A 26,043-nucleotide genomic window follows, 5' to 3' on the forward strand; every position below is an offset into this window, starting at 1 on the left:
TTCGAATGACACATCCAAATGACCTGAATTTTGGCACATCCGACAGAATTCAGTCTAGAAGCAAGCACATTAAATTTGGTAAAAAACAGGTTCACATTAAACTATAGCTTACATATATATGTTTCCTCCGATTTTGTGTTTAAGTCCCTCACATTCGCAATATGCACCCCACAAACATGATATTTGTTACCAGATATCACATACAGCCCAGAAATAGCTCTGCCAAATTTTATCAAGATCGGTTCAGATTTGGATATATCTCCCAGTTTCATATATCTTCAACCGATATATCTTCAACCGATTTCGGGTTAATTGTGCTCCAAATGGCCCATATAAGTCCGAATGACACATCCGACCGCATTCAGTCTAGGAGCAAGTATGCCGAATTTGTTGAATATCGGTTCAGATCGGTTAGCTATGGCTCCCTTATATTTGTTTCATCCCATTTGGTTTTTAAGTCCTCACATTCGTGACAACAATGCTATTTGTTACCAGTTATCTTGTAAAGCTCGGAAATACCTTTGCACATTTTATCGAAATCCGCTTAGATTTGGATATAGCTCCCATATATATCTTCATCCGATTTCAGCTTTATTGTGCACAAAATGGCTAATATCAGCCCGAATGGACTGCATTTTGGCACTTCCGATGGAATTAAGAAACTGGGGCGTAATTGATTCAGATATAGCTGTAGCTCCCATATATATGTTTCATCCCATTTTGTGTTAAAGCCCCTCATATGGTATTTTTTTCTTATTCAACCGAATTTTTCCATTTGGTGCAACTCGGTCCGGTCTATTGCTCAAATTAGTATTTTTTATTACAATTCTTATCGAAGTCATATCATTGGTATGATTTACTTCACATAAATTTCCAATATAAACTTTTTTGTTACGAGAGCTGTACTAAATACGCATAGTGGTGTAGGGTATTATATAGTCGGGTCCGCCCGACTTTTAATCTTTCCTTACTGGTTTAACACAGATTAGTCTGTATGTGCTAAAATCAAATTTTTGACTCGATTATCAACTATTTCAAAAGGGTTCACAAATAAATTGTTTAATATTAAATCATGATAAATGTGACCTGAATTTTAGTTACAAGAACGCATGAATAGTTACGGTTACAAGAACAACAATAACTCAGAATATGATTCACAGAAGCATAATACCCTGTACCACATATATATTAAAAATATATAAAAGTGCAACAGATGGTGGATTTTCAAACCTGTTTTTAATATACATATTCTCGCACAGTGATATAAATTTATATGCCATTAAAAATGGTTCAGAAAAACGGGATTTGGTGTGTCACTGTACAAATATTCTTCATTTGCAAATTTACACTGGAATTTGAATCACCATCATATTACGTCTGCGCATTTATTTGATTGAAAATAAGATATATTGATGCACATTTTTCTAATAAGCAATACAGCAGTAAGTTGGTAATCGGGATTTCCAGTGAGTTTAACAACACAGCATAAAAAAATCGAAAGAGGTCCACCGTCTTCCTAGTATCAGATATTTTGAAGGTTTTGGCCCTGGAGTTTTAATTTGTGCAAAAAAAAATAGTAGGTTTACATCTTGGTATATCCACTCCGACTCCGGCTCCGAATTTTAGGAAAGTTATAGACTCCCAGTGTATTTCTTATAATTTGTTATTTCGGCATATTTGTTTTGTGGTATATAAATATATTTTATAGCCGTAGTGGAAGTTTCCATAGTATCAATTATTGTCCAAAATTTATCGTATCTGGAAGTCTTATTAATGATTGATGTGTCCTCATTGAAAAAAGACAATCCGACATACATTACAGTCTTCACTCATCTTTATTTAGCTCTAAAAGTGAAAAAGTGTGATTTAAATGTTCATGATCATATGATACTATTATTACGCTTAAAAAAGAACGAACCTGATATTGGGGACGACCCCCATATTAAGATATTTCATCCAAGAAACGAATTACAATAACATCTTCAAAGATTATTTTGTGGCTGACAATCTAGTATGTCACCTCGCTATAACGCGGGAAATTAACCTATTGGAACATTTTTCCTTTTTCGTTTTCTCCCATTTTCACCAAAGACTTTCATTCCGACTATGCACCAGAATCAACTGATTTTGTGAAATATGGAATTTTGGAATTCAATAAATTGTGAAGGCATATTCACGATTTAGAGGGTTTCTAGCCAAAATTGTGTCTTTCTGAATGTACTTTGATATTACATTTTCTCAATAATTTTAAAATTTGGACAGATTTTAAAATATTAAGTATTGTGTATCAAACCGTTTTTAATGTAATTTTATCTCTGGATATTTATTTATTCCAAATTCTATTATATATCCCACACACAGCTAAGAATAAATAAATTGATTATTATTCCAAAATCACATTTAAATAGTTACTTATGCATTCCATACTTTGAATTCATGTCCAATTTTCGTTACTTATAATATTTGACTTTTTCATTTTCAACGTCAAAACGTTTCGGTAGTTGTGTGCAAACCCTTGTCAACCAGATAACGCAATTTATAACAACAACGTGAAGATGTCCAAATAAACAAACAAGAATTTCCATCCACCGCCCCAGCCTCTGCTGCGCAACGAAAATGTCCATACCGAATTTGAGTTGCGACGTGTAATAATTCCTTGGCCCACTTATCTGATTAACAAAATGTAATAACTTTTCAATTTAAGTCCTTCCATTCCCAAAGATAATTTCGGTCCTGTGGTTAAGGTAGATCATTTGCATTTCCATAAGATTTGTTGCGGCCTCTTTGGGGTCCACTGTCCTCCCTTTCGCTGTTCGCACAGATAATTTATGCCGTGAAAACCACAACAATTGACAATGGAGCCAAAATGTGTCACTATCGCTGGTTGCCAGGGGATGTATGGTGCGGTTGGCAAACACGCTTCTAAGGCCGCCATTTTTGTGGAAATATTTTGAAATTTGAAGAGAAATTTATGCAAAAAAAAAAAAAGAAAAAACCGTCCAAGTCCAACAACACAAATCCCAAAAGTTAACATAAACAAGCATACCTGCCAATCCCCTTCTGCCACGTTGCGGCATTAACCAACGGCTACAATCAGTTGTTCGATGTTGTTTTGTTTGTTGGTGGTCAGAAGCGACAACACCAGCGCAAATATTCACAGATAATGGCGACAAATGGCTTGAACTCACTTGCTTACTCGCGCCGAGGACAAGTGGCAGTGGCAAGGACAGGCATGTCCTTTATGCTAAGTAATTTTACTTGTTGGCATAGGTATCTGTTAATCTGTCCCCAGTGTCTTTTTATTACACCTTATTATTACGCAGCTACACTTGGTTGGTTTGTTGGTGGTTGTCGAATGTGGGGGACTTTTCGTTCGTCCATTTGTTTTTACAGCTGTGCAATGTTGGGATGTCAGCAGCAGCAGTAGCAGTAGCACAGCAACGGATAAACAGCCGTGTTGTTTTTTCTTTTTGTGACCAGTTAAGGTCACACTAAAAGCCCTCTAACAAATGTCGCGACATAAAATGTACATTTCAGATATTTAATTTGGTTGGGATTTCTTCCCATATTCCTATTAGTTTTGTCGGTTGCCAGAGAGATAGCAACGCTTGAATTAGCATTCACATCTCGTTGGCATTGAAAAGCCCAGGGTTGAGGGAAGAGGAGGGCAATTTCTTTATTAATTTTTATTTGATAACACTTTAAGGGAAAAACTTTGAAATCTTTTAATGGCCATAAATTATGTTTTTGTGAAATATATTAAAAAGTTTCGCCTGTTTATTTCGTTGTGTTTGGCAAAATAAATCAAATCATTTTCATGATTTACAGGCGAGAAACAAAAAAAAAACAATTTCCTTATAAATTTAACTGAACAATTAAAGTGATGGCGGCGAATACTCTACACGCACACCAGGTGTTGTGGTGTGAATAATACATATAATGGAAACACGAAATAAGTTTTCGAAAGAAGCAAAATATGTACCCTAAACGCAATAATATAATGGAAACGTGAAAAAAGTATTCGAAATTATCAAAATGTGTATATATACAGAGGGCAGGCTGGCGACTTGAAAACGCATGGGATTGCATACAATAAAATTTGTAAATCGCTATCTTTTTGTGCAATTAAAATTTAACAAATTTTTTGATTTCAATCAGTCGTAGTACGATCTTCATTTAGCCAGAATTAAATATTACGAATTATATCACTTCAATTGGAAATTGGGGTGGAAAACTTCGAAATGCTATACTGATAAATACTGTTACAAATAAAATGACCACATTATTTCTATCGCGGTGGGTGAAATAATCGTTTGAGATGTCTAACCATAGACTAATAACGGTGTAGACTCGGTGAAAACTCAACAACATAACGGTCAAGTGTCTCAAATAAAACAACTCTGGATTATTCGATGACGAATTCGAATGTACTCAGTGAGGGAGCATTTCATGATTTGTGGCTTAATTTTTCTATGATTAATTGTAAAAATCGCAGAAAAATACTATCCATTATCAAATAATGTGTATATTAACCACATTTCGAGACCTGTAACTGCTTACAAATCAGCTTTCTAACCTTTTATTTTAACATGGAGGCATCATAAGAAGTAATTATTTGCCAAACTGCCTCCAAGAGCCAATAACATGGTTTAACAAGTAAAAAAGCTGTAAGTTCGGCCGGGCCGAACTTTTAATACCCTCCACCATTTGGTACAGAAAAAAAAAAAAAATAATAAATAAAATCCGTTAAAAATTCTGTTAAAATCTTAAAAATACCGAATGCTTATACGACGACGTGGGCCTGCATAGGCAACTTTTGTCATAAGTTATTGCAATATTTAAATGCAAAACTTGAAGAAAAATCTGTTTATAATGTAGCTAAAATCATCAAAATACCGAATACCGTTATATGGGGGCTTTACGAAGGCGTGGACCTGCACAGACAATTTTCTGGCATGGGCTGAAGTATTCATTACGAACTTCACATGCGAAATTTGAAACAATCCCGGTAAATAATGTCGCTAAAATCATCAAAATACCGAATATCGGGGGGTACCGTTGTATCGGGGCTATATGAAGACGTAGACCTACATGGCTCATTTTTTGACTTAGGATGTAGCATCCATTACGAACTTCAAATACCAAATTTGAAACGATTCCGGTATATAATGTCGTTAAAATCATCAAAATATCGAATATCGGGGGGTACCGTAATATGGGGGCTATACGAAGACGTGGATCTGTACAGATAATTTTCTGTCTTAGGTTGTAGTATTCATTACATACTTCAAATGCCAAATTGGAAACAATTCCGGTGAATAATGTCGCTAAAATCATCAAAATACCGAATATCGGGAGGTACCGTTATATGGGGGCTATATGTTAACTTGGACCTACATAGCCCATTTACGAACTTAACCTGCCTACTGGCAAAATATACAATTTTAGTCTTCTATCTCAATTTGTTCCAAAGATAGCGTGATTACAATAGACAGACAGACGGACAGACAGACACACAGATGGACATGGCTAAATCGTCTTAGAATTTTACGCTGATCAAGAATATATATACTTTGTTGGGTCTGACATGAGTATTTCGAGGAGTTACAAACGGAATGACAAAATTAATATACCCTCCATAGTATGGTGGAGGGTATAAAAGCAATATTTCTATTTTTAAAACACTGTAGCTGAACTTGTTTCTAATTTCGCAGGACTTCATATTTGTAACTTTCAAATTACTATTAAAATAGCGGGTATATTGTTGTCAACATGCTTGACCTTCCGTCCAGCAATAATATTCACTACAAATCTAATTACCAATGCATTATTTTCACAAGGCAAGTCCTTAAACAAATACATAGTTATTTTTTAGCCCTTAAAAACGTGTTAAATAAATATATTTTTAATAACTTTTGCCACTGAAATTCGTTATATATGTATGTACTTATTGATCGATGTTTATGGCTTGGAGAAGGCTTAAATATAAAGTCGGATGAAACATAAATGAGGGAGCTATAGATATTGTTCAAAGTCGGCGGACTTAATACCAGTCGGAACATGATCATATGACCTAAATCTCACCTTTATAACACAAGCGATTAAATTACCGATTAAAATATATGTGGGAGCTATATACAAATATAAACCGTTCTTCACCAAATTTGGCTATCTGAGTTGTATTTGATACCTTGTACTGAATATCATTGCTATAAGATATAAGGGAACTTTATCCAAGTTTAGTCCATTTGTCACCAATTTCGAAAGCGTTCGTTCTTAGACCCAACGAATGAACTGTGCAAAATTTCATCTCAATTATTTATAAAAGGTTCATGGACGTATGGACTCCTTAAATATTTTTTGAACATATTCAAAGTCACTGCCAATAAATTCAGAAGCTAGTTCTTAAATTTATAGCAAAGTATGGAAAAATATTTATTTGCGTACCCTATAACACTACGTTGTGACGGTATTATAAGTTTGATTGGGTCAACAAAACACCTCAAGCTAACTCGATCTAGGTATGTGTGTCCATCCGTCCGTCTGTCCATGTTAATTTGTAATCACGAAATATCATAAAATTGTATATGAGGTCCATGATATTGTCAGAATAAAAGCCCATAATTATACCCTACAACACAATGTGTTGAAGTATTATACGTTTGATTGGGCCAACAATTATATAAAACCTCGAAATATTGGTCCCCACATAGGAACCTATACCTATATATGGATCTTCTTATCTCGCAGAGCTGAGTCGATCTAGCTATGTATGTCCCTCCGTCCGTCTGTCCATGTTAATTTGTAAGCACGCTACAGGTCGCAATTATGGCCCGATCCTCACTAAACTGAAAATGTAGATGGGGTTAGGGTCAAAATAGAAGCTTATTGTTTCTGAAGATGATCGCCAAATAATAAGGGGTTGAAATGGACCAAGAACAAAAACAATTCCTGATTTTGCTGTTGCTCTACTGGCTACAAATCATCATAAATTCCTAATGTTCTCTTGCCAGAAAAGGATAAAATTGAAGAAAATCGTGTAATATTACAATAAAAAGTGAATATTTTTTGTTCAATTTTTAAAATTGCATGCGATTTTTTTACTATGACTTACAATTTTCAATTGTACATTTTCTAAAGTTTTTCTACACTCCGCCACACTATGTTTTTATGGTATTATATACAGGTCGCAGTTAACGTCCGATCCTCACGAAGTTTTGCATGAGGGTAGGGTCAGAATTAAAGCGTATTGTTTTTGAAGATGTACATTTAGGGATTCAAATGTACCAAAAAAATTTTTACAACTGAACAATTTTTACAACTGAAAACCAATCGACCCGGATTTTTGCATGAGAAGATAATTAAGGACAAAGAAGAATTCTAACATTTTGGATGACCAATGAATTATATTTAGCTATATTACAAATTGTGTGTGAGATTGTTTTGAATACCTATCAGCACGACAGAGAGCGTAAATATTGGGCAAATGACCCCGGTCAAAAAGCTAAGGATAACATCTGGACAGGGCTCTATGACATCATTTCAAAAAAGAAATATTCCAAAATGGATTTGGACATAACATACAGGGTTGTCCATATTCGACGGACCCATCTGGCAACGCCATAACTTGTGACAGAGATGTCACATCGCTTAATGCATACCGCGTTTGAAGCGTCAGTCCAAGCTGATTTTTACCATGAACCAATACACGCCAAGCGAGCGCTCTGAAACAGTTGAAATTTAGAAGAAGTCAATTGTGAAAACTCAACGTGCTTTTAAAACATTAAAAAATGTGAGAAGTGCGCCTTCTAAGAACACCATTAAGCGTTTATACGAAAATTTTTCGACTGGTAAGGCTCTTTCTAATCCAAAGAGGCCAAATAAAAGTCGACCAAGGCGATCGGCCGAGAATATCGCTGCCGTACGAGCCAGTGTTGAGAGGTCCCCAAGAACATCCCAAAAACGCCGTTCTCAGCAGTTGGGCATGGCTCGATCCACTTTACAACGGATTATTCGCATTGATTTGTATTTGTTCCTGTACAAAATTCAATTGACGCAAAGAATGTTGCCTGCGGACAAGCCTCGTCGATTGGAATGGGCCCAAAGGTCCGTCGAATATGGGCAACCCGTATTGTATTGTTGTAGGGTATCACATGGTCGGCCCGCACGACTATAGCCTTTGCTCACTTGTTTTTAAAAATAATATCATTTAGGGGATATGAAATACTGATTTTGCAGTCTTGACATCCATGAACAGAAAACACTTTTTGAGAAATTATAAAATTTACGATATTTTCGGTCAAACCTTGTGTATATTATTGATTAAAATATCTTTACCAACTCTTAATGTTCTCAAAAGTAAATATTTGTTATAGGGATGTCGGAATTGTTGAAACAATAATTCAATTCGAATTGTTCTTTGAATATGAAATTTTAGAAAATCAGTAGCTTCACTCGCCAAAAAATGTTTTCAAACATGTGCTGTCCAAACAGACAGTTGTGTTTTCTGCAGCTATTCTCAATGCCTCATAGTCCTTTTTAATAAATTGCTTTTCTATTAAAAGTCGTGTGTCTTTTTGTAAACTGTCAACTTATAATAACGGCGACTTGGCTTTTAATTTGCTTATTCAAACTGTAAATGTGTTCAAGTTATGTGCATGAGAGATAAGCGCTTTAAGAGCGTTTTAGGAAATTATATGACTTGGGGCAAGGTTGTTGTCTTTGTATGTTTTTCTATAGCCGTTGACAGCCGTTGTCAGAATTTTATCTTGCATATCATCAAAGAAATAATATGGCAGCTGATGCTTTGATGCTCCGTCAAAGTAACAAGAAACGGATATTAAAACATGACAGCTACTTGAAAAATCTCTCTTTAGAGAGTGAGAGAATGAACATTATATGTCAAACAGACAATAGGCTGTAGCAGATTATATTAAGTATATTTCTTTGTTTTAAATTTTGCGTTAATATTAGAAATTTGTTTCATTAAACAAATTCTGACGGCTCATATGGGTAAAATATTAAAATTCTCAATACATAATAAAGCGGGAAAATCAATTAAATTTCATAACCATCCAAAATGTTCTTAGTGCTGATATTATTTGAACGTAAAATGGTGTAAAAAATGACTTATATTCGATTGTTTATAATTGCAGTCAGAAGGTTTTTACGAAAGAAAATTTAAAGGAAAGCCTTCCGAAATGTCGCTGAATTGCAAGACACGAATGATTTTTAGTGCCAACCTTACTTTCCAAAATACTCCACACGCAATAGTCCAACGAATTGGTATCCGGAGATTTTGGTGACCATTGGAAATGAAGCGAGGAACCTCATTTTGTAACCATTCTTGGGTAGCGCGTGCTGAGTGCGATGGTGCTGAGTCCTGTGTGCCAAAATGTTTGTGTGCCCAAGGCTTTAATACACCCTCCAGAATATTTTCGCGATAATATTAATACGAGCGGTGAGCGATCATCGGCTGATATGGCGGCCCTGGCGCTTGAGTTCTGATGGCCAACCGAAGGTGTACATTTTAAGCTGACCTCTTTGTCAAGTAAACACGATCATTTTGTTTGTTTAAAAACTGCTGGACAACGAATGTTTTCTCATCGAATAAAACCAAATTCGGCAGTTCACCACTTTCGGCCATGCTTTACCCCGAGCTCATTTTTCAATATTTGCTGAATGGAATATTGCTGCGACGCGGGTTTCGATCAAGTGGCTTCTTTACTTTTCGAATCATTTCTGTCGATATTGCTGTTTTCTTCCGTCCACTTCCTTGACATCGGGCCACGCTACCAGTATCACGGTAAAGAGCGATGGGACGAGACACAAAAGATTTATTCACATTTAAATGCTGGAGTGCTCTAACGATTTTTCCAGCCAAATATAAAGAAATCACACTATTACGCTTGAATTCCATCACGAATAAATGTTTTTCTGGAAAATTCTCACCAAAATGCTTTTTAACGCTTGTAAACAATATGATGAGCTGTCACTGGAATAATTTTAATAGCAGTCGGACGAGTGGCTTGGAAATGACAGCAGTTTGAAGTTGGTTGCATTTTTTTTCATTTCACCCTGTATATCCTAATAACTCGAGGCGGAGGCCAACATTTTTACCTATGTTTAAAGCTTATATCATGCATATTCTTAAAGATATGCATTAAGTACTAAAACTTAGAGTCAGCAACAAAATGCTGCTAAAATCATTCATACAAAGTAGTGAGCCTGTATATATAATTTTCTCTCAAAAAATATGACATTGAAACAATTCCGTTAAACGTTGATAGCTAAATATCATTAAAATACCGCATAATGGGTGATACCATTTTGAGGGGTCTGGAAAAGCCAATTCACAGGAAATATGTTTGTTAGGGGGGAGGTGTACATTATATGGGGACTTTAACAAATTGAGCCTATGTCCAAATATTTTACTGACCTGAAAAGATTTTAATAAAATTTTATCAAACTATTTCAATTCGTTCAGAAGCTAGAGTGATTTATACCCAAAAACAGCATTTCGCGGAGATACAAACGACATAAATAAATTATTATGCCCTTCATTGTATGGTCGATGGTATAGAGATAGATGACATACTACGACATTGCAAAAAGTATATATTTTATATGTTAAGACCATATTCATTGGAAATCTTAAATTTAATTTAAAACTATTAAACACACTGTCTGTCTAATATATATACGTGTGTACACATATATGTTCTTAGGTGTGGGCATACATGAAAGTAAACATAACATGGCTTTAATCCGTCTAAAGATTTTCTACTTTTCAGTTGACATGTGTAAATGACATCATGTACATAAGTATTTGCTTACTACACAACAGTACATATCTTTTGGCAAACAAGGTCAGAGCTAAGTAAACATTCTTAGAATCCATCATTCTCACATTGCTTCCCATGTTCGGCGCTTAAAGGTATCCATTTCCATTAGGCCATATTCAGACGTATTGCCGTGTTTGCATTACTCTTCCAAGTTCAAATGAATTGTGTGTTTTATGGTGAATGTTTTCTCATGTGTTCTACAATTTATGGCAAACTCAACAGATAAACGGGCCAATGACAAACCAGCCAGTCAACAAATGAGGCAGGAGAATATGTTATGTATGCCCCGAACCTATTTGTGGAAACGATAGTCAGGTTCTTAAGCAGCGGTGAGTGAAAGTAAAGCAGTGAATTACTTTACAAAGGGATGGATGGAATTTGAAAAAAAAAACGTGTAACAATTTTAATGGAAATTTTGTTTGTTTTTATCTAAATATGATCGGGTTTTAAATAATTTTTTTTTGACTTGGTCTCCTGTAATGTAATGTTGAAGTTATCCTTCAATATTGAAGGTTTTGTGGATAATGTACACTTAAATTATGATACATAAAAAATGTACTTAAAACTTATATTATATACAATTAATAATCCTTACCTATTATAGATGTATATAACACAGTGCTTCATCATTGGACTTTGTAATTGAATATTCTGCCTTGTTTATTAGATTGAAGGAAGATATTAACTCCAGGTGAAATGTCTCATTTAGGTTGTAACGGAATTTTGGCTAGAAGAAGACTGAGAAGACGGAAGCAATACCCAGTTTTTTTTAACACTTCACATTCTGTGGTGCTTATAGAGAACTATTATAACTATTTTTTCGCAATCTGTAGTAAGTATTTAGGAATCAGAATCAAGTTGGAAAATGTATCGAAATTCAATCTGGTGACATTCACTTTGAAATTATAAGTAAAATTCCGTAATTGTTTTGGGAATAGCATTGAAAAAGAAAAGCCTCAATTTTTAAAAATAAGCAATAACGTATAAATGAATAAATTTATGATTATATTTTTGATGGTCTAGGGAAAACTCTATAATGGAGGTCAAAACTTTTAAATACGTTCGAAAACGTGGTCGCCTGCCTTCTAGCGTTGTGATATCTCAACTGAAGATTTTTACAAAAGGGTATGGTTCCACCAATATATTCCCTTTAAACCTTACTAGACATCAAATTGAAATGAGCAAACGAATAACTTTAAAAAACAAATATTTCATGTGAGAAAGTCATTGTTTGGTTGACATCATTGTAACACACAAAATCAATCAATGCTTTCTATTTTCTTTTTTTATGTAAGTTTATTTTTTAGTTTTTGAAAAAATTTTTAATTTGGATACCTAACGAATTTTTCTCTGTACCCCATTATAACATCAAATCTTATATTGGCAGAAACAGTGAGATGTGCGAAGGTTCAAGAATTCGGAAACAAGTTTCACACTTCAGAATTAGTATTTTTATACCCTCCACCATAGTATGGAGGGTATATTAATTTCGTCATTCCGTTTCTAACACCTCGAAGAATACATTTAAGACCCCATAAAGTATATATATTCTGATCAGCATCAAATTCTATGTCGATTTAGCGATGTCCGTATGTTCGTCTATCCGCCTGTCCGACTGTGGAATTCACTCTAGCTACCGAACGAAATGAAGTATCGAACGAAATGAAGTATGGTTGGTATTGAAAATGAGATATATCGGTCCACGTTTTGGTAGAGCCGCCATATAACGGTACCTCGCGAAATTCGGCATTTTTATTATTTATGACACATTTTTCCACAGATTTGTCTAAAAATTGGTATTTGTAGGTCATAATGGATTCTAGCTCCGATGGCGAAACATTATATATAGAGGTCCACGTGTTTGAAAAGCCGCCATATAACGGTACCTCCCGAAATTCGGTATTTTTATTATTAATGACACATTTTTCCACGGATTTGTCTAAAAATTGGTATTTGTAGGTCATAATGGATTCTAGCTACGGTGGTGAAACATTGTATATATGTCCAAGTTATTGTGTAGTCCCCATATAACGGTACCTCCCGATATTCGGTATCTTGATGATTTTCGCCAAGATTTTCTACGAATTTGTCTAAAAATTGGTATATTGTAACGACAGGATTTCTCCCCTTGGGCTGGAATAGCTCGTCGGGGTCCAGGGGTTCGTACAGATATTTTATTTATCGAGACAGAAAGAGAAAGACAGTGGTTTACGTTTTGATATTATGTTTTATTTAAAAAAGGAATTTGAATTATATATAAACTCTAAATATTCTAACTAGCCTAATCGTCTTCGGTCCGGGTTTGGTGGTTCTTCCACTCGAGACCTGGATAAGTACTCGAGAACGGGACAAGGATACAGGATCAGGGTGTTCAGGATTCGGGATGGATTCCGTGCGAGAGACCTGGATAAGTACTCAAGCAGGCTACTGGATATTCAAGGATACGCTATAGGGATCTAGACTAGGGTTGCCAGAGACCTTAATAAGTACTCAGGCACTACAAGGATCTAGGGTACGTTTTCAAGAGACCTTAATAAGTACTCAAGCACTACAGGATGTTCAAGGATACGATTGCGAGAGACCTTAATAAGTACTCAAGCACTACAGGATGTTCAAGGATACGGTTGCGGGAGACCTTAATCAGTACTCAGGCACTACAAGGATCTAGGATACGTTTGCAAGAGACCTTAATAAGTACTCAAGCACTACAGGATGTTCAAGGATACGATTGCGAGAGACCTTAATAAGTACTCAGGCACTACAAGGATCTAGGATACGTTTGCAGGATACTCAGGAAGGATGTCACTTACCGAAGCTGGTGTTGTCACGTTCACGGTCTGGCACTGACTGTCCGATTCTGCCATTGCCTGTCCTTTTATACCCGGCTCCACCACGTGTTCGCAGTGGAGTAACGGGAACTTGTTTACGAAAAATTTGGTTATCACAACAACATCACATGTGCTCATCACCGCCAATGGTAGTGATGAGTGATGCTGTGTGTTGTTGCGATCACGGTTTACCTCTCTTTAGTGTGGTTGCTCGCAAGAATTTTGCTATGCAATTGGAATTTAAGATAGTGTTTTGTGTGGACAAAAATGACGAAGGATTTTTGCCGTCACAATATGTAGGTAATAATGGGTTCTAACTCCGGTGGTGAAATATTGTATTTTAATAGTTCTATTCACATTTACTCACGAAATTGTTTCAAATGTAGTATTTAAGAAGATTTGGTAGATGACGATCCTTGAAGCATAAAATTGTTTATATAAGTTCCCATTTTGATATGCCCCCCATATAACGGCCTTACCTACTTTATAATTTTGTGAAAAGTTTAACAGCATTATTAAAAAATATGTGCTATGTGTAGTTTAACGTGGAACACGCTTGAATTTAAATACTTTTATTTAAAAATGTTTTCTTTACCCAATGGTGGAGGGTTTTAAAAGTTTGGCCCTATCGAAATTAATGTTTTTTACTTTTTTTCTGAATCTGACAAAAAGTCGTTGTTAAAATATCATATTACTTGAACTGCTGCTGGGATCTAAATTCTATACATAATGCCACTTCGACAAATATGGCAAAAGGTTAATGCGGATTTAAATGTACGTAGAAAATGGTAGAAATGTAAAAATGTAGAAGCATAACATGGAGTTTGAACAAAGGTAAAAAAGAACTAAATATTATAAGAGATAATTTCTGTTTAATTTTACTCACTTATATGTGTACACAATCACTCCCACTACTGAAGGAAATTCATTCATATAGGCCAACTTAAAGCTGAATTGTTTTTCGGAGAACGATGAATCTCAATTGAGTTGATGAAAAGCTTCACATGGATGAAATGTTAGGAATCAAAGATTATCCAAAGTTGTGGGAATGTACGTTTGTTATTCTTCTCCTACTACAAAGAATACATATTTAGCGATTTACTTGTGTCAAATAAATACAATTATGGGTTAAGAATCGATTTGTCATTATCAGTATTTATGGTTGGGTATAAATTCAGGCATAACAATTATGTTTGCTGAAAAATTAGAAAACTAAGATTTACCAACAACTTAGGTGGTGAAGAAATTAAGTTTGGCCGAGAATAATGTGTCGCTTCTTTTTGAATACAGAGTCTGTGTAATATGACATTCCAGCCGTCGATCCTAACAAAGAGATTATTCTTCACTACATACTTAAGCGATAGATATATTCAACATTCTTTAGGTTCATGCAGATTTTTTAACAGACTTCGTTGATAGCTTCATTCTATCTTAATTTAATTTTATCATGCCATTCACAGCTGTCGATAACGTCAATGGTACATGACTGCTTAGACGTATTTCTTGCACTTTCAATTTCAAATGAAATTTGAAATTTCTACAAATCCATTGGAGAATTTGCGAAATATATACAGAACCTTATGTTTGAAGCGCATTCACACTGCCATAAAAGGCACCGTACTCGATATCATTTTCCCCATACCAATGGATTTCGAGAGAATTTGTATTCATAACAAGCTCTACTGAAACCATTACATGAGAAGTAAAGACCTGCGAGGAAATTAATAACACTACGCGCATTCGTTCATTCCAAACCTCACCAAAAAATGGAAACGCACACAGTGAGACTGGCTGAACGGACTTCTTACCCACGACACACATCCCCTGCTCGATGTTCGCACTTTGTGGTTTAAGGTCAGGCGAAAAGTCCCACTCTGTATCACTTTATAAATGGACGTTTATGTGTTCAGGCTTCAATGCACGCACAGCGCATAAAATTTCTCATTTTATGGCACAAATGTCAGAAGTTTACAATGAAAAGAAGAGAAAACAACACTCATAAACATTGTCCCTCCTTAGACTACCGTGTAGTCAGTCGTTCATTCCGACTCCTAATACATAAAAACCATTTGCAAAATAATCCGCAATGACAGGAAAGTTTTAATTAATAAACAAATACCGAATTTCTTTGGCGTGAAAAGCGATTTGCAGGTCTCGGACAACCGTTCCGTTCAACGATATCCTTATAAAGACATTGTCCTTCGTAATTGTCGCTTTGTTGAAAATTTAAACTGGACAATAAATAAAAATCATAACGTCTGCGAGTACGGCCCACTTGGATGCCATGGTTCAGATAGCTTCAATTAATTAAACTAAAATGGGCAATTTGTGTAGCCTCGAAAATGAAAACAAAAACTTTTTGCCAGAAAAGTTTGTTGGAAATTAGATTAAATTTTACTGTACTTATTAAGTGTCAGAACTCCTGAGAACGTCTTCGTCGGCAAATGCAAGTAAACTTGGTACACAGGACTTGATTTAAGAGTTCATCTTGCCAAAACACAACCAAAGTTCAAAACTCTATCTCAAATGTAAGATTTCTCAATTCAAACTTAGTAAGCATGGAAACATTAAAATTTCTAATTATATTAAAAGTTGTATTTGGCTTGAAATGAAAATGTTTTGAAATACATATGATGGCATAAAGAGACATGGCACAATTCACATCAACAAATAATGTTTTTCATTTTATTAAGAAGACGTTGTCTGTTATTGGTATCAAGAGATATCTGGAATATGGAATGAAGAGAGCCATTTTTTCAAATTTTCGTTTGGAGCTAAATTAGCTATTTTCATCATAATGAAAACAGACAAAATTTGAAAAAAAAAACTTGGGACATATTCGAAAATCAGTTGAATTGTTTTGAATTTTAGACGAAACTAAAGGTCAAAGGTTAAAATTTTGGTTGACATTAAAATTTTAATTTTTACAGCCATCAAAGAAATAATTAAAAAATCTGATAAAAGTTTTTTATTAAAAATATAGCCAACCTAAATGTATACAAATCGGACTATAAATTATACGTTACAAGAATACAGGAATTTTTTATCATTTCAATGAATAAAGAAATTGAAACTTTGATATAAAGGGTAATTTTTTAAGAGCTATGGGAAAGTTAAACAAGTAAAAAAGCAGCTTAATTCGGCCGCGCCGAACTTTTAATAAACTCCACCATTTGGAAGGAACTTGAAAAATGTCAAAATACTTCCGGAAACTAACACTTAAATGAAAACTGTTATATGGAGAATATACGAAGACTCGTCATCAAAATGCCGAAAACGTGAACCTATATACGATTTTTTTGTTATAGGCTGTACCCATTACGAACTTTAAATACGAAATTTGTTACAATTCCGCTGAAAAGTGTCACGAATAATAAAAATGCCCAGTATTGGGAGGTATCGTCATATGGGGGCTATACAAAGACGTGGGCCTGAATACAAAAAATTTTGTCATAGGCTGTAGTACCCATTACGAATATCAAATATGAAATTTAAAATAAATAAATAAATAATGTCATTAAATCATGAAAATGAGGTATACGAAGACATGGACCTGCAACGATTTTTTTTTCATAGGTTTTAGTAACCATTACGAACTTCAAATACGAAATTTGAAACGATTCCGGTTAATAATTTTGATGAAGTCATCAACATATGGAATATCGGTAGCTGCCGTTATATGGGGGCTATACGAAGACATGGACCTGCATAAAAATGTTTGTCATAGACTGTAGTACCCATTACACTAAAATCATGAAAATACCAAATATCGGGAGGTACCGTTGTATGGGGGCTATACGATAATCTATAATCTAAAATATTATTTAGATTATTTTATAGAGAAAATGTAACGGTATACATTTTCAACCCCGACTGAACTTTTCCATTTACTTGCATAAAATGATTTTTTCAATCTGGCAAAAAGTCGTTGTTAAAATATCATATTACTTGAACTGCTGCTGAGATCTAAATGCTATACATGATGCCAGTTCGACAAAATATGGCAAAAGGTTAATGCAGATTTAAACGTACGTAGAAACATGGTTTCGTTTTACAAAAAATGGTTTGGATTTGAACAAAAGTAAAAAAACTAATATTATGATCACTTATTCACTTGAGTATATACAAACCTGATGTCATTTTTTACCAATTCAATGAAAAAAGAAATTGAAAATTTTAAAGAAAGAGTGATTTTTTAATTTAAATAGTTTGAAATTGATACTTGAAGATTATTTTGTGGAAATGTTGACCGCGACTGCTCCTGAAATCCATTTTGGTATACTCTTTCCAATATTTCGGCCAGTATCTCACGAATAAATGCTTCAATATTGTCCTTCAATTCCTCAAATAAAGCTGGCTCGTATAAAAGCACGCACGATGGCACTATCAAGGCACTCAATTTACCGATCGCAAAAGTTAAATAAAATGTTTACCGAACTCGCTTCTAAATAAGTCCGTTGTTACGCGTGTTGTGTTGCGCTGCCAATGATGTCAACTGCCCATAAGCCGAATACAAGAAGCGCGCGATGAATTTTCTTAGCAGAGCACCCACTTTGATAATAAAATGCAATGCTTTGCAAGCGTTATTAGTTTGTAAGACGATTCATGGTTTAATTATAGACAAAACACACAAACACAAAGTTATTACAAACTCTGGAAAGATATTACAATGTATGTAATATCATCACATACTCAATTCCTCAAAGTTATATTATTCAGTTTGTAAATTTTTGAGATTTCCGAGCAGGTATACCAGAAGATGTTCACCGATATATACAATTTTTAAAGAAGATATGTTAAATTGTTAGGTTATCGTTCTTTTTCTTCAAATTGTTGACTATTTGATTATATCCGATATTAACACAAAATAATTCTGTCAAGCTTTACCTCCACCCCAAACTTTAAAGAAATGTAAAATTAGTTCCCACTTAGGTTTAAATTTCGGACCTACCAATATTTCTGGCAGTATTACCTACTAGTCCACAATTATTTACACCATTATATATTAATCAATCAACTAAAATCCCTTCCAAAAAATTGGTTGACGATTTTGTACCCTGCACATCCCAATATTTTAGCCGAAATTAGATGATATGTGTGTTAATAGAAAACACAGTTTTATAATAAGATGGGACATTTCATTGTCGCTTTAATTCGAAGGATGGCGTTGATAACGGAAAAATATGTTGTCACCATAGCATTATGTTGTTATTTAACGGACGTGACATATTTATAGGAAATTCGGCGGCTTTTATCGATTAAATGTACACGGATATTTTCTGGAATATATTGTTGCGATCATGTCTGATGCTTCCCTCCGCGGTTTTCCACAATTTTCGGCGGTTTCGGTACAGCATATTTTTATAATATTTTCAATGCATTCCTGCAATGTTGTCGGCTATTTTGTCCAATCTTTATAGCTTAATGTCTTTGGTATAGCTCCCATGTATACAGGGTGAGATGAAAAAACTACAACCAACTTCAGACTGCTGTCATTTCTAAGCCACTCGTCCGACAGCTATTAAAATTATTCCAGTGACAGCACATTATATTGTTTACAAGCGTACAAAAGCATTTTGGTGAGAATTTTCCAGAAAAAGAGTAAATCGTGATAGAATTCAAGCGCGATAATGTGATTTCTTTATATTTGGCTGGAAAACTACAAGTGGCTATCGTTAGAGTACTCCAGCATTTAAATGTGAATAAATCTTTTGTGTCTCGTATCATCGCTCGTTACCGTGATACTGGTAATGTAGCCCGACGTCAAGAAAGTGGACGGAAGAAAACAGCAACATCAGCAGAAATGGTTCGAAAAGTAAGAAGCGACTTTACAGAAACCCGCGTCGCAGTGGCCGAAAAAAGTGGCAGCAACTATTGAAATATGAGCTCGGGGTTAAGCCATTGAAATTCCAAAAATGCAAGAACTTACTTCGCAACGGAAAGAAAAAAGACTCAAAAGAGCTAAAGAGTTGCTTCGCTTGGCCGATTGTTGTGAACTGCCGAATTTGGTTTTATCCGATGAGAAAACATTTGTTTTCCAGCAATTTGTAAACAAAGAAAATGATCATGTTTACTTGCTAAAGAAGTCAGCTGAAAATGTGCATCATCGGTTGACCACCAGAACTCAAGCGCCGGTCATGGTGATAGTGTGGGCCGCCATAACAGCCGATGGTCGCTCTCTGCTCATATTAATCGAACGTGGCATTAGAATAAATGCCAAATGTTATCGCAAAAATATTCTGAATGGTGTATTAAACACTTGGCCACGCAAGCATTTTGGCCGCAGACATTTGACATTTGGATATTCCAACAGGACTCAGCACCATCGCACTCAGCACGAGCCACCCAAGAATGGTTATAAAAATGAGGTTCCTCGCTTCATTTCCAGCGCACAACTGCCACCAAAACCTCCGCATACCACTCCGTTGGACTGTTGTGTCTGGAGTATTTTAGAAAGAAAGGTTGGCACTAAAAATACCAAAGAGTCGATCGCCTCAAGCAAGTGCTTCGCCGGAAATCTAAACTTATTCTAAAATTTGATGCTATTTGCGACATTTTTTGCTTTCATTCAATAAATGATTATTAAAAATTTTGTTGTTGCAAAATGGTCAGGCTTATCCCTTTATTGTTGTTTTTATAAAAACAACGTTTGTTTATTAGTGGAGAACGATGGTAATGTTTACCAGGGGGTAAGGCAGGGAATACCTAGGTTTCGGAAAGAGTCACCAATCCTCTTCAGTTCCCTTGTTTTTTGTCTGGGATATTCTCCCCAGAAGTTATTATAAAAATAACTTCTATGACAAAAAACATTTTTTTACCCAAGTGACGAGATCGTATGCTCAATAGAAGAGGAACCAAAGAATTAAATAAAACTAAAATTCTTTTGGAAAGTCTTCTAAATCTTACAACCGCACTTATAAACATTTTCATCTTTCTCCACTTGTTATGCTTTCGTTCAACCTGAACGAAGTAGCATAACCATGTAAGTTGGTTTTGTCTGTTCCAACAAAAACCCCTTCGTCGACCGTGCCTTGTCTATAAATAGAACAGTGTGGCTTGTTTGTTCGGGATACCGTAGTATTTTGTTGTTGCAAAATGGTCAGGCTTATCCCCTTATTGTTGTTTTTATAAAAACAATGGTTTGTTTATTAGAAGACTTTCCAAAAGAATTTTAGTTTTATTTAATTCTTTGGTTCCTCTTCTATTGAGCTTACGATCTCGTCACTTGGGTAAAAAAATGTTTTTTGTCATAGAAGTTATTTTTATTAAATTTGGACATATCTCCCACAAGTATATTGTTTACTAACTGTGTAATATGATCAAATTTAGCCTAAAAGCAAATTATCACTAAGCGAAGCTTTGAAAAAAACTTCGTATGTTCTTCTATAAAATCCCACTAAGTTTTGAAGATATTATTCATGTCCCCACAAATCATACACATATTTCAAACACTTGCACTTTATTTTCACAAGTCACGCAATTTCTCATTCATAAACTAGAATTTAAACTTTGAAAACATAATTTCTGTTGCGAATGTAACAGTTCGTTGGAAATGAAATAACTTGTTTTCAGTTTTTCGATATATCCCAGATATTCTCATTCATAATTCATCTTAATGAATAAGGATTTTATATTGCTTTGAACCGGATGCATTCGAGTGCAGTATTTGATTGGGTTCATTAGCTGGTTGTGGACTGAATTAGTCGATACACGTTTGTCTGATTATCTTTTTCATTCATTAAAGAGAGAAAATAAATCACAAACTTCGACAAAACATGGATAAATGTATTTTGACATACTAAGAATTACAACGAAGCACACATGCATACACACAAACACACACACACACCAATGCCAATAGCAAAGGAGGGCAAAATCAAATACAATTTTAATGAACTCTATGGAACTTTAATACAGAATGTGAATCATTGAGTGGATTTGATTGTAAATTTACTCTAAACATGCGACGGCTGTTATTACTCATTCATTAATACCCACTTTTAATTACGAATATTTTAGCAAAGATATTTGAAATCATTAGAGCGTAATTAACTTGGAGAAATAGGTGTGTCCTTTGACATGAAGTTGAATGTTTTATTTATATTAATTCTCAAAAAAATAATAACAATAAAAATGTCATCGCGTAATTATGTATCTGTAATTAGATATGGTTGCATAGCTGAGTGAGCTGAAGTAAATATATTTATTAATAACAATTAAAAACCTCCAGTTCACGTACATTTACCCCATTTTAAACTAGTCGCCTTGCAACTTCTTTGCACTTGAACTCTACAATGAATATACAATGTTTTCAATGAAATTGATTCTAGTTCCTCCCACACACACACGTACACTGGGGCACACATGATTGACTATTCACTCACAGTAATTTGGGTCGATGTGAAGTTCTAGAATTACAATCCCTAATTAGTGCACATAAAACAGCTGAATGAATGGATGGATGCAACTACTTTTAAGCTTCACCACTCATTTACGTAAAATATGTGACGAAAAGTTATGTGAATTCGATCAGGATGCTATCTCGGCGGTGCTTTGATTTGAAAGTTCACTCCGAATGTCTCTTCTTACATTTGACAACTGTCAGTAGTTGCATTGAAATTACTTTACAGAAAAGTAATTGCAATCTGATATGCTTCTAATTAAGAAGTAACATAAGTATCGTAATTGAAAAGAAATTATATTCACTGAGAATTCATTTTTCTGTGACAGTAACTATTTCGGTCAGAGGAACACTTCATGTGGTGGGGTATTTGTATTACATGGAAGTGTGATTTGCAATGGATGATTTAAATAAGACTCACACAACAACACAACTCACACAGCGTATCAGGTAAACTGATGTTGTTATTAACAAGAAAAAGTTCAACATGTGAAATTTGGTCAAGTATTGGAGATAGGGTAAAATCACATGGTGCAAGGAAAGTTATAGCTACCAAAAATACAAGTAGACAGGTTAACTTTATTGCAAATTTTTGTTAAAGCTTAAAAGTATGAAAATAAGTGAAACTCCTCAAAAGTTAATAATTGAAGCTCGCAATAAGTACCACATTTTATGATAGCTTCACGTGTCCACAGGGACCCATAGAACGGTAGCACCCCATATTCAGTATTTTCATACCCAAAATGAAAGGGAGGGTACATTTATAAGTTGATTTAACGATGTCCTTTTGTCTGTTTGTTGAAATCACCACACATCCCACATTATTTGACATCGAGCTTTGACAAGAGCACGGAATTGTTCCAAATTTGGTATTTAAAATGCGTGTCCACGTTTTTCTACCTCCTGTTATTCGCTATTGTGATGATCTAGACCACATTTTCTATTGGATTTTTTTCAGTATTTGTAGTTCATAATGGGTTCTACCAGCGGTCGCTCACGAAATTTTGCATAGAGGTGGGGTTAAGATCAGAGTAGAAATCTACTGTTTTTGGATATGATCGCAAAACATTTAGAGGTTGAAATAAAATAAATCAATCGACGGAATTATGCATGGTGCTAGAGTTTAAGTCTGGGCAAAAAATACGAAAAATTCCAATAAAACGGGAATATTTTTAATTCCAAATACACACATACAGCAAAAGGTTGTTTCTGACCGTTACATTACACAATATATACAATCTCATATATCAATGAAGGGGATGTTAGTTGGACCGGTTATAACTCAAGAACGGCTGCACAAATTCTGACAACTCTCACCAATTCAGAATGACCTCTTGACAAGAAATATGAATATTTTTGTAATATATTGCGATATATTTTTTATAACCCGCACCATAGTATGGAGGGTATATTAAGTTTGTCATTCCATTTGAAACACCTCGAAATAAGCATTTTAAACCCCACAAAGTATATATGTTCTTGATAAGCATAAAATTCTATGTCGATTTAGCGAGGTCCGTCCGTCTGTGAAATCACTTTAGCTTCCGAACAAAATGAAGTAGGTTGATAAAATTTTACTCAAATGTATATTATGTCTGCAGGACTTTTGGTATTGAAAATGGGCCACGTTTTGGTATGGCTCCCATATAATGGTACCTCCCGATATTCGGTACTTTGATGATTTTAGCGACATTATTCACCGGAATTATTTCAAATTTGGTATTTTAAGTTCGTAATGGATACTATTTAAGTAAGAATTGTCTCCATTTATTTCAAATGGAATCGTGGTGCAGTTTGTTGCAACACTTATCGTATTGTACATTCGTTGAAATCTGTTTACTACTTCTAATTATGTCAAAAGTTGCAGGTCCACGTAGTTGTATAGACCCTAATATAACTGCTACATTCTGTGTTTTTGAGATTTTAACAGAATTTTTAACAAATTTTATTTTTTTGAAAATTGCCGAATTCTTTCCAAATGGTGGAGGCTACTTACTTACTTGTTTACATATTGAATTGTACATTTTGTAATATTTCTACAATATTTCACCTTACAACACTATGTGTAGGGATTATTATATTCAGGTCGCAATTACTATCCGAATAGAAGCCTATTGTTTTTAAAGATGTTCACGAAATATTTAGGGTTTTAAATGGGCCAAAAAACTAAAAATTGTCTAGAGTTTGTATTTACCTTAAAGTTCACAATTAAGGAGACCTAGCATTATTAGTATTGACTTTTTTCAAAGTAATAGAAATTCCATTTTAATTATAATAATATTATTTTTATCAATGAAATATATCAAAAAACTCTACTAGCTTGATTTAAATATCTCAAGAATTTATAAAAAGTCGTTGCTTCTCGAAATGAAGTTTTAATTGACATCCTTAGAACAATGGATACAATATTTTTTAAAAACCAACCATACATAGTTAGTTTTTTTACAAATAATGTTTAAACAAAATATCAAAGGATATGGTATCGCTTAGATTGCAGTTATTCACTTTTCATCTAAAAAAATAATGAAAATCATTTTTGTTTTCTTTTCTATTTCAATAATCCTTAATCTATGTATCATATACAGTCAAATTTTATTCAAATGTATCCATATTGTTTTTCGGCTTTGGCTAATATTAAGAATTTAATGGCTCATAAAATAATTTGTTGGGTCATAAATACCATTGTAAATTCGCACGCACGCTCATCTTTTGAAGAGCCAATCCCAACAACATTGCCCCCGATAATTCCAACTCTGACCAGTATCGTTGGTCGTACAGGCCAATTAAGAAGACGTTGTGGTGGTGTACAAACATCCCCTCAAGGAATATTTAGATTTTCTGCCAACACAACCAGAACAAAGAAGCATCGTCGTGACCATTTGAACTGCCACCAGCATGTATCGGCCTATTTATAAAGCGATGGAGAAATAGGGGGCGGAGGATTATTAAAGAAAGTGTGAATTATGATAAATGAAATAATAAAGTGGCCATATCCTCTCCCATTGTGGCATTCAATATTCCATTCGAGATTTCTGATAATGTAACTTTTGCTTTACTTTAAGGAGAGCATTTCCACAAAATTGAATAGAATTTCATCATTGTCACATGAGACGTATTAAAGGGGACAAGAAATGGATGATGCTAATATTTTTTCACAAATGGACTAATGAAGCTTGGATATTGTCCTCATCAATCATAATTCTTCCTAATTGTTCTGTCATTTATCAAAAACAGACATGGTTTTTCAATAATCTAAATTTTATCCATTTGATATGCGATTAAATAGCCAATGAAACCCGAACAACATCGTGCAATGCCTCCTTTAAGAAAAAAACTCTTTCAGTCATTTCATTTACCTCATATAAGCCATAAAAATTAATTTAAACTATAAATATTTTGTTTGACTCTTTAAGCCCAGCGTAGTTAATTTATAAAATTCCACCAACCAGAATAGGTTGGTATTGGTAAATACTTCAAAATAATGACCTACTGTCCTGCACATATGTTACCTTTGATTGTCCGTTGTCTATGTCGTGCTGATAGGTATTCGAAACAATTTCACACAAAACTTGTGGTCAGTTTACCCGCTAAATGTAATTTAAGGATCGTCCAAAATGCTACATTTCTGCGCTGTCCTAAAACCTAACCTCATTCAAAATTTCGTGTCGATTGGTTTTTAATTGTAACCTGTAGAGTCACTGCAAGATCAAGGAATGTTTTAATTGTTGGTGTATTTGTATCCCTATGTATACATCTTGAATAGCAACAGGCTTTAATTCTGACCCCAACTCTATCCCCATGCAAAATTTCTTGAGAATCAGACGATAATTTCGACTTGAATATAATATGTTGTAAGATGAAAAAATATTACCAAACGTTAAATTCAATATTGTAAGTCAAATATGGAAAAACCTCATGCGATAAAAAATATGAGAAAAATTTAAATATTAAAAAAATATTCACTTTTTTA

The 26,043-nt window shown here is 34.5% G+C and overlaps 1 protein-coding gene across 6 annotated transcripts in view; it reads left to right on the plus strand.

Moving 5' to 3' along the window:
• The window catches only part of LOC101890869 (zwei Ig domain protein zig-8), a 358,699-nt gene that overhangs the window by 299,605 nt on the left and 33,051 nt on the right, over positions 1-26,043 (plus strand). The window lies entirely within an intron of this gene.

The sequence above is a fragment of the Musca domestica genome, unplaced genomic scaffold (genome assembly GCF_030504385.1).
Source record: "Musca domestica strain aabys unplaced genomic scaffold, Musca_domestica.polishedcontigs.V.1.1 10, whole genome shotgun sequence".
Classification (NCBI taxonomy): Eukaryota; Metazoa; Arthropoda; class Insecta; order Diptera; family Muscidae; genus Musca; species Musca domestica.